Source organism: Crassostrea angulata, chromosome 9, assembly GCF_025612915.1.
Source record: "Crassostrea angulata isolate pt1a10 chromosome 9, ASM2561291v2, whole genome shotgun sequence".
Classification (NCBI taxonomy): Eukaryota; Metazoa; Mollusca; class Bivalvia; order Ostreida; family Ostreidae; genus Magallana; species Magallana angulata.
In genome coordinates, this window is record NC_069119.1 from 33,297,260 (window position 1) to 33,309,346 (window position 12,087).

Consider the following 12,087-nt stretch of genomic DNA (forward strand, 5'->3'; position numbering starts at 1 on the left):
AGAAATGCATTTTATAAATCAACCGAGCATAATCTTAAAACAATTATTATACCATTAAATCCTATTTATTATGCTTGTTTTGATTCGGCATTTAATCTTTTTTTTAGAGTATGTATTTTTTTTTCTTTTCTAGTGTGTTTAATGTACAAGTTCTAGGTGTTTGACACTTGGAAGCCTATCTAAATTAGCTTTTAAAAGGGCATACGCTAAACAGATCATTACGATCTTTTGGATATAAATTAAGGGAATGTTTAATTTATAAAAAAAAAGTTCTGCTGCTTCAATTTCTTTGATATTTATTGTAATAAAAGGTGAACCATATACAAAGCAGCAGCACTTTTCAGAATATACCAGAAAAGTAGAATTTAATTATCATTTAAATTTTTAATTCAAATAAGGGTATGCCCTCGTAATATTGAAATTTGTTTATGACCTCCATACGGGAGAATTACCAACAAATGTCACGTGACTATCAATTCAGGGGACCACACTAAGTGTCATCCAATGTAACATTTACCATACTGTTTCATTTAATATCACATTTACATCATGATAAAATAACATTACATAAATATTTGAAACAAAAGATGCATCGTTTTATAAACGTTCAAATCCGCTTATATTTTCATAGGAAGACTTAACAGTGCTGCGAAGAGAAGTTTTTCAAAGAACTATATATGATATTAGTCAAATTTGGCCCCCAAAATTCGCTATTTTTAAAATGATTCAGGTACATTAATTTGTTGTTTTATTTTATAAAAGAGTTAACATGAAATATGTTTTTCACCTATTTATTTGATTTATATGCACTCACTGGCAGTATATGACGTCAGAAGGGACGCTATTTTTATAATTTAATCAAAATCAACAAAAAATTGACATTTTTCTTATCTTTTTTCGAATGTGAAATATAGAGCGACTCTTTGAACAAGAACGAACTTTTTGTCACTTAAAAGTATTGGAAAGATACATCTTTGGTGAAAATATTTTGTTTGTTCAAGTCGCTCAATGTTTCCTTAAAGACAAACTGCCTCAAAACAAGCCGTTTTATGCTAAAAATGAGAAAATGGCGGGAAAAGATAAACTTTATGATGTCTTATTTTTAACTTGTGGACACTAAATTCAAAATGAAAATTATGAAAAAACTTCAAATGTATATGTGTACAATTAAAACAAAGAATTACGGTTAAATGACAACGTTTATTTTAGGGGGCCATTTTAGGCTTAAACCATATATAGTCATCTAAGGCCTACATTTGCGATGCAACCAACGAGATTCACAGGATGAATGACCATCTTTAAGTCCTCCTTAAAGATAGCTTAAAGGTGTTTAAAGGTAGCTTAAAGACGATCTTTAAGCCACCTTTAAGCTACCTTTAAGCTATATGCATTGCTTAAAGGTAGCTTAAAGAAAGCGTAAAGATGGCTTAAAGGAAGCTTAAAGACTATCTTTAAGTCACCTTTAAGCCACCTTTAAGGACAACTTATAGGTCCTTAATGTCCAAACTTCTTTAAGCCACCTTTAAGCCACCTTTAAGCTACCTTTAAGCCACCTTTAAGCCATTAAAAAAAAATTAATTCAATGTTGTGCTTAATTTCCAACAAAATGTATTAACTTCATGGAAGAAAAGGTATTAAAACGGTTTTTGTTCTAGAAAGAAAAATGAAAAAAAAAACACAAAAAAAAACCGGCCACGGCGAGAATTGAACCCGGGACCTTAAGTTTACTAGCATCACCACACATCCTCTGCGCCACGGCAACTTACATATATATAAGCGTTTTTATATCCTATATATCAGTGGATATTGAATCACTGTATTGAATGTGTTTACTTGAAAAGATTTTGACAAACCATTCAGTTTGTAACAATCAATTATATCTAATTTATAAATTACATGCATGCATGTATTTAGAATGAAATACGGAACTTGGTCTTCAGTGAACAAAAATATATTATACCTAAATGGAAACCGTTAGGTTCACTAAAGTAGGCTTTCTGACATGTAGTTAATAAATTTAAACCGAGTAGATATACGTTCATCTTATTTATAGCTATAAAAATGTAAGAAAGAAAATGAAATCATTTCTTTTAATAAATGCATTGATACTATTAGGGTATTTGTTCAATTTCCCGCAATTTCCAGGTTTTCATGATCGCGGCGCCGTTCCAATATGTTTAAATATTTACATGTAATTGTATGTACATGATTTATAAACTATCAATTTTATAACAAACAAAATTACCAATTACCGGTGACGTATTTACTGCATGTGGCAATTGCAAATGACTTGTACATACAATTGTATGATGTGCCAGGCCGGGTATATTTGACATATTTACCCTTATACATATATTTAAATAATCAACCCCTATTTATGATCACCGGTACATTAATTAATTAGCCTCAAGATTTTACTCTTACATACATGTATCGTTAATTTGTAGACGTAACATCTTTGAAACCCAGAGCTAGGAAATAATACTTTGAAAATGAATTACAAATGTAAATTAACTTTTATTCACTAGACGAATCGTATACTCGTACATACTAAAATTCAACGCCTTTAGACACCCTGGCGTGCACCTGGGCACACGACACACCTGTTGTGTATATCTTGTATATTCTGTGTTAGTTCCAGGGGTTTTCTTAAGTTGGACAAACAATAGACTTTAATTAGGTATACACAAACATGCACCTGGGCACACGACACAACTGTTGTGTATATCTTGTATATTCTGTGTTAGTTCCAGGGGTTTTCTTAAGTTGTACAAACAATAGACTCTAATTAGATATACACAAACGAACAAAACTATGTCTAGACAAACAAAGCAGTATTATCCTGCCCGATATAACAAAGGCAGTTGAGAGTCTTTTCATCTTTAACATGTATCTAGCAGATCTAGAGTTAGAAATAATGAAAATTGAAAAAAAAAAATACAAACCTTAAACCGATTAACAAATTAAATCATGCATTTTTGGTTCATTATCTTTATTTTTTTTAATAACCGGATGAACTGAGAGAGAGAGAGAGAGAGAGAGAGAGAGAGAGAGAGATGTAAACAGATAGCCATGCTATGACCTTGAATTGCTAGCATTACATAATGGTCACTATGATATTTATGTGTACCTAGATGCTGCGCACTGAATGGTGTTAATAATAATTGACAGAATGAACTCTGTGACTCTTGTAGCAATGCGTAGTATTCCTAAATGATGTTATGAAACCAGGTCATAATACGGGCAGAATGATATCCAAATTGAGAGTTTAACAACATGTGACCTATTTGGCGATTATGTGTCTGCAACGAATGCTCTAGTATTCTATATTGAGTCATGTATTGTGTATTCTATATATTAACCTTTGTAACCTTTTATGCCGTGTATGAATGAACGTATTGTGAGTAAGTGATGCCTCATACTAGGTGGGGGGGCTCCGAGACCCAGGACTCGGAGACCCACATCCTGCATCCAGACTCTTTGATTGGCAGTTTTGACGGTTTTGTTACTTTATTTAGAAATAAAATATTAATCTTAATTTTGAACACTAAATGTTCACTCATGATCGTCGTATATGGGCCGAACTAGTCAAAACTGTCCATCATAAGTAAAACCTTATATATACCCATATGAAATGAGATTGTGCAGACTCCTGATTTGGGCTGCTATTAGCTGATGTTATTGTAACTATACGATCACGCTTAATAAAACCGTTTGAGAAAGAAATACTGGACTTGTCATCCATAAGCTTGAGCTGACCCTCAATAGGATCCTGTAAGACAGAAGGTTTACATGAACTTTCTTGGTGCCGTGACCAGGATTGAGCGAAGTTCAATACAGAGTAAGGTAAGAACCATTTCTATATGTCTCTTATAGCTATCTCGAAGTAAACAACTTTGTCTAAGCAACAATATGGCGACAGGTGATGAGTTTTATAAAAAAGAACTTAGAAATCAAATGGAGCAATTAGAAAAACAATTCGCGGGGTTGGGTCAGAGCAAAGAAAAACTAACTATGTGGTGCCACCAGAAGATGAATCGTCGTCAGAAAATGAAGACATGCAACCAGAACCATTGGAAAGAGCTATACAGTCCAAACAATGGGAAAGAGAAGGATCTTCAGACGAAGAGGATATTCCCCTAGCAGAACTTCAAAGACGTATACGAGCTAAGAAGATCATGGATGATCAGCAGTATAAACACGAGAATGATCAGACCGTAGATTCAGAATCGGATGAGACCCATGAGTCAAAACAATGTGATGAAAAAAGTGGTCAAGACTATGAAATACCCTTAGATAACCCAAATGTACCCTAAGATGAAAATATGGAAATAGATGAAATAGTCCCTAAAGTAGGTCGAGGCTTCAAACCAATCCCTAAACCGCGAAAATCAATCCCTAAGCCCTGTAGAGAAAATAGCAAACAAGAGTATGTGTTGGCTATTATGAAGGAACTAACCAAATTAATAAACTAATAAGTAATATTATTGTATAATGTAGATGTAAATAATCTTGAATAAGCTTAGCTTTGTATATATTACACGCTTTTAAATAGGTATGACAGGATGACCCCCTGTGACATAAAACATGTATTGAGATACGCCGACTAGCAAACGCGGACTCAGCACCTCGGTTATTTGTATGTATATGTGGAGTTAAAGAGACTTAACATATACTCGAAATACATGAAACAACGACTAAGTAAAGAAACTGTAAGACTAATTTTTGTAAGTGATTTAAGATAATTCGTAAAAACAATCAAATTTTGCGATCAACATCTTGAGTTTGGGACAAGGTTGCTCAGGTTTTCATGGTTTAATGTCTTATGACTAAAGATATTAAAATTGTCCCTATGAATGCACTAATGGCGGAATTGCCAGTAATTAATTTGCAACCCATGAAATCTTCGTCTTGGGTGGGAAGCCCCTGGTTTTATGTGTGTTTAACTTTGGCAGTAACAATAACGATAGGACTTTGTATTAAGAAACGTAAAACTATTAAAAAGTGGGGTGGTATATGCTGCAGTGGTTGCTGGACAGGTTGTCGAAAAAGGGGGTAGTGACGGAGATAAGAAAGGTTCTTCCAAAGACACTGTATTTTGTTGTGTGAATCTAGACAAATGGACCTTTAGTGACATTATTGAACCAATACCGAAAGGCACTAGGATCCACGAGAAACCCCGACGGAGCGGAAGAATCGCAACTCGCAAATTGACCTGGTACACGGGGACAATTTCGACTAAACTAGCACAACAATTTCTTGTAGAGGAGGAAAATGAAGACTATCCATGGACCAAATACTATCGACCGGACCCAGAGCTGGCACGTAAATACCTGGAAGAGAAGGCCGCGATGTCTACGCAACAGAGGAACGCAGGAGACGCTCCGCGAGAAGTTGCCTCGCCATCCGCGCCGACCCTCTATCCACGGGTGCCGATGATGGATGAATAATTGAGCTACAGCCGCGCAGAAGTTGTGTATTCCTTATGAAAGGATTGTGAAATTTAGCGAAAGTTAAAAAAATGTGAAATGTGTAAAGTAGAAATGTGCGTTATCTTGTGCTAATGTAAATCTTGTATTTGTTGATTCACTCTGGAGAAATTCAGGAAGAAACCGATGGACTCCGAACTTATGACGCGAACCTCGCCCCTAGGAAGGAAGAGATATTTTTGTGAACTTATAAGCATGCACTGACTTTGTATATATATGTGACATCAAGCTTAATCATACTTAGTATTACTTTGATGATGAATTACGATTATATTCAACTATGGTTATTTCATCTTGGTCATTATTATCATACTTTATTCTTTATTGTTTTCATGATTGTAATGCGATATAATCAAGCTATATGATTTTATGAACATGTATACATCCTGGGTATAGATTTGTTTTTATAGATGAATGGTGTTCCAAGCCGGAGGTGGAAACATGTCACTTGTTACTATCTCTTAACATAGATGTTCTGACTGGTATGTCACTAGGAAGTTCGTCTGATCAAGGGTAGATCAAGGACGCTTTCCTATTCCGGGCGCCAGGCATGAGAAATCTCCCTTCGGGATATTTCTTTTGTTTGGGGGACGTATGTAAACAGATAGCCATGCTATGACCTTGAATTGCTAGCATTACATAATGGTCACTATGATATTTATGTGTACCTAGATGCTGCGCACTGAATGGTGTTAATAATAATTGACAGAATGAACTCTGTGACTCTTGTAGCAATGCGTAGTATTCCTAAATGATGTTATGAAACCAGGTCATAATACGGGCAGAATGATATCCAAATTGAGAGTTTAACAACATGTGACCTATTTGGCGATTATGTGTCTGCAACGAATGCTCTAGTATTCTATATTGAGTCATGTATTGTGTATTCTATATATTAACCTTTGTAACCTTTTATGCCGTGTATGAATGAACGTATTGTGAGTAAGTGATGCCTCATACTAGGTGGGGGGGCTCCGAGACCCAGGACTCGGAGACCCACATCCTGCATCCAGACTCTTTGATTGGCAGTTTTGACGGTTTTGTTACTTTATTTAGAAATAAAATATTAATCTTAATTTTGAACACTAAATGTTCACTCATGATCGTCGTATATGGGCCGAACTAGTCAAAACTGTCCATCATAAGTAAAACCTTATATATACCCATATGAAATGAGATTGTGCAGACTCCTGATTTGGGCTGCTATTAGCTGATGTTATTGTAACTATACGATCACGCTTAATAAAACCGTTTGAGAAAGAAATACTGGACTTGTCATCCATAAGCTTGAGCTGACCCTCAATAGGATCCTGTAAGACAGAAGGTTTACAGAGAGAGAGAGAGAGAGAGAGAGAGAGAGAGAGAGAGAGAGAGAGAGAGAGAGAGAGAGAGAGAGAGAGAGAGAGAGAGAGAGAGAGAGAGATTTTTTTCACCGATTAATTTATAATAGGAAACAAACATACTTTAATTAGTTTTATGCACATATTAAGATACAGAGACTGCGCTCATCCCTACAATAATTTTGAAACCCCCAAAAAATTATAAAGAATTTTATAACGGCAATCTGTGTCCATCGGAGCGGTGCTGATGATAGCGATCTGTGTTTAATGGAGCGACGATTAAAACCGCCTGGAACACCCCCCCCCCCTTCCTTGGAAATTATATTATCACTCAGATGACCCCCTTCCATCTCTATAAAAGAGCTTTTGCATTTAATATATGTGTTTATTGTTCAGCTTGATCAATATTGACTTAAAGGCCACTTAAAGACAGTGTAAAGGCAGTGTAAAGAGAGCGTAAATGCCACTTAAAGATGCTTAAAGGTGGCTTAAAGGTGGCTTAAAGAAGTTTGGACATTAAGGACCTATAAGCACTTGCTTAAAGGTGACTTAAAGGCGGCTTAAAGGTCGTATAGCCTTTAAGCTCCTTTAAGTCACCTTTAAGCCACCTTTAAGGACTTGCTTAAAGGTGGTTTTTCGTCCTGTGATTTGCCTATATTGGTTTTTTTCATCAATATTAAAGAAATAGTTTTTGAACTAGAGACGAGCTCGTTTCAAGCAACGATTAGGTCTTCCGTCGTAGATGCGTCATACATGTGACGTACTACAAAAATTGATACCTGACCAAGGTACAATATTTGATGTATAAACACTGAGTAAAAGAAACAAAGTACTATACTACATGTATATAAGCAAATACAGAAAAAAGTTTGATTCGCCGCATATTGTTTTTTGTATGTGCATTTTATTTTGAGAAACTTATCTAATCATCATAATTGACTTAATATAGAAAAAATATGGACGACGATTATATTCACACAGTGGGTATGCCCGGTATGAAGGTAAACAGACTAAACATTGTACACGAATTTTTTATCGAACGCAAGCGCCAATGAATATTTTAGTATATATGCGGAGATCCTGGAAATTTTACAGCGGGTCTATATGGTCTAATAAAATTTTGTAAAGTTTCAAGATACTACTCGTCATTGCTTTCTTCGAAATATTGCATAGAAAAAATATTCACATCGCATATTTTTAAATTACAAAAGGATTTGCAAAATTAACTTAGATTAACCGCTAACAAACAAGCATAAAGAGAGACCGAGAACGAATTTCTTCCTTTTTTTTCATCAAAGGAAATTCAAGAAAAAATCCAAAGATCTTTTTTCTCTATATGCGTTTAGGAAAACGATGATCAGCAACGGGTTCTATGTCGTGCAGGCATCTACTCAATAGATTGTACACGGGTCTACAACGATGACAAATATCGAAAAGACAATATTTTGGGTGAATGATGAATGTGTAGTTTATTTTTTAAGTTTATTTTTGATGATTATATTTATTTGGATCAATTTTGTCTGTTGGTTTGTTTTGTTTATTGGAAAAGGGAATAAAGAAAATAAGTAATTTCAGATATGAAGTCAAGCATATTTTTTTCATATCATTATTAACTTAAAGCTTGTTGGAAAAAAGAAATATTGTATCAAGCAGTTATTATGCATTCCCTTTTGGTTTTTCACAATTACATGTATCTGTTACTACACGTATCTACTTACGGAGAAATACATTACCAAAGAGATGATATCGGTAACTTATACATATGTTGTCTTCTGTCACATGCAAGCACATGTGTAATCCTGATTTAAAAATAGGCTTCATGGCCCGGGGGGGGGGGGGGGTCATCGCAGCAAGATTGTGTACTAGCGTACTAGAGTGTACATTGTTAATAAATAATTGATTTTGAATTATTATCAACAAACAAGATCATACATTTATAATAACATGCAGTCTTGAAAGTTAACTGGAAGAACTAAAATGCCAGGGAGTTTTGTTTTCTCTATCTGCTGGACGATTTCATTCGTCTTGAATAATTAGGGTGTAATACACATGCTCACACGTCAACCGATTAAAAATGACTGCATTTTAGATTTATAAATCGTTCTAAGACATTCGATCTGATATATCGTTGTTAGCAATTAAAAACTTTGAACGATTAAATTAGTTTTTACACCTACCCCTACCCTCACGGAAGAACTAATTCTGACCATTGGAAATTTCATTTACAAGACTCCGCGCCAGAATGTCTTATTCATTAATTTCTTCGCAGTTGTAGTGAACGAGTCAAAAATAGGAATTTTTAAGACACTTTATACAATCTGAACTTGTACCGTGAATGCATTTTACTTTGCGCCTATTTTCTTATTTTGAGAGTCCTTTTTATCATTGCTTGAAAATAAAGAAAGGCCTTGAATGTTGTTATCTTTATGTCATTTAGCATGTGAAGCTGTTTTCATTCCACCCACAAGCTTAAAATAATAATGTAATATTAATGAAAACAATATAAATAGACGTCATAAGTCTAATATCAAACGACATATTACCACTTGAATCTGCGCGCCTTTTAAATGAATTTATGAACAGTGGCAAATTCTCAAATGTATTTTTAAAGGTAATGTAAGCTGCAAGTTTGTAGCCTTTGTATGAAAAATTTCGGATGGTAGTCAATTTTTCAAGACCGAGAGCTACATATATGCAGCTAAGGTAACTAATACTGCTTCCAATAAAATACTTTGTTTAGTAATGCAAGCGTTTAAGAAAGCAATACTTATTTGTTTAAAAAAATAACACCCCAATACTTCGTCTTACATTCGCTATTTGTAGAACAAGCAGAACCGTGATGAGTCAGACCCTCACAATATACATTGTTCGAATTTAATAGCCCTAGCATTGCATTGCTTTGCATGTACACAATATCCTTCAAAAATTCAACACTTAAAGTGTTTATCTATATCATATGGCTATTAATCTATATGTACACATAGCGTACACACGTAATTAAAAATCCCCCAAACGGAAAACAATAAAGAATTCAGTCATTGAGTCTACATTTTATACAAATTGTAAAAAACACATTGAGGGTCTAAATGTTTGTTTATGTGTCAATCTACCAATGTGCAGTTTGTTCATTATTTTCAATTGCTAAGGCTACAGCGTATTTGATGAACATTGAACAATATTTTTTCCATGCAATTTTTTTCCCACGGAAGATAGAGAGTACAATTATAAAGCACAATTTATTTTATTACCTCTTTAAAATTGTGTATGTAAAAAATAATTTATAAATTGCAGCTGAAGGTTGTTTTATATTTTCGTTTGTAGATGTTTTGCGAAAAAAAAAACGCGAAACGCGGGCCAAGTCATAATTAAGGTTCCTCACCAAACCTTGAAATATTTTCTAAAATCAGCAGAAAATTACTTGATTGTGATTGATTGATGGATAATAAATATATATGTCAATTAGGCGAAAAAATTTGCAATTTTGAAAAAAAAAAATGATATTTTCAAAAATTTCATTCAGTAAACATAAACAAATGCTCGGGCGGATTCGAACTTATGATCTGCGGTTCACAAGCCTGATACTTTCACCACTGAGCTATGACGATATTCATCTGAATCGATCGATACAAACAGTTTAACAAAACAATTAAATTGCTACTTGTGACGTAGTTTCTTAAAAAAGTATAAGTCTAGGGGTAGTAAAGTACCTTAATATCCCTAATAACCGTAACTTAAAATGAGCGGCTTTAGATTCAAATATTATCGAATACAAATATAAATTTTACTTTTTTAAATCATCTCCACGATGCTAATATCATCTTCATCGTAAATCAGAATTCTGTTTTGCTTTAAAAGAAAAGTTCTATCGGAAACAATCTCGTGTTCGTTTAAATTGCCAGCAGGTTTCCAGAGTCTCGTAATGCATCTAAATATAGAGAGGAACACAGTTTTAAACAAACAACAACAATAACGTCAAAGACGTTCATCTTTATGAAATGAAAATGAACATATGAATAAAAACATTTGGGAACTTTATGTAGAATCATTTTGACGCGCTGCATGTATCAGTAAGTGCATTACAAGAAGCCCTTTCATAACTTCCTAAACGTGCACACCCCCACAAAAATGGACCAAACTTACAAAAATTGTTTCTGCAAGTACTGACTATAAATTACGAACCCATCAAATTGAATTCTACGGAAGGATTCGGAATTAATTCCTTTACAACTTTGCTTCAATAATGCATTAGAAATTTTTATCCCTTTACAAGTTATTGACAAAAAACTTTTGACGCCTCTAACTCCCTTTTTATGTATACCGAATGAAAGGTCTCGGTAAGACCAAAAACTTTTAAAATACATCTTATAACAAAATATTATCAGGTAGAAAACTAAAAACGGAAAATACGTGAAATTTTTTGCATTTTTTTTTCTAACCTTTGTTTCAACACATATACCACTCTTTTTATTTACATTTAGATAACAAATATAAATATGTCTTGCACCAATTCAATGTATCTGCTTTCATACCAGCCCATCTTTTAGACTCTGTCAGTCATCGTTAAAGCTAAAACCATCTGACAAAAGAAGTCGTTAAATTTTACTATAAGGGGGATAGTTCTAAACCGGATGGGGATTTTCATTAAGTAAAATATATAAAACAACAACCTGGTGCGGCATGTAAGCAGACCTGAAAATTTCCAAACAATCGGTGAACAAACGAGCGAGATATAAGGACCAAAGTTGGCGTCTAGAAAAAAAAATTTAAGAAATCTGACAATTTTTCAGAATAATAGTAAGGTCTTTCGCTCGGAAGCGGAAGACCTTAATTAAAAAATAGATAAAGAAATACATACACGCCAAGAGTACATGTATGCACTCATTAAATGCATCATATTACATAATCAGATTTTGTTTGGTCATGAAAAGAACGATTCAATAGTCAATTTTATAAACTCGTTAATAGGTATATTTTCACTTTCGATTTAGATTAGGTACATTGATACTAATATGTTATACTGTGAAATTAGCCATTAAAACGAATAATAAAATGATATTTGTTATGCTGAAAAAGAATTGCCTTAACATTCACCCGAATGTTTACAAACCTAATACACATTCTCTCCTGAATTCTATAGTTTATTCCTTAACAATACCGATATCATTTCTGCTCCAATATTTTTTTTTAAATCAAACTCAATATACTATTAAATACATGCTCTCTTCATTAGAATGATAATTTATAAAAAGAATAAATAA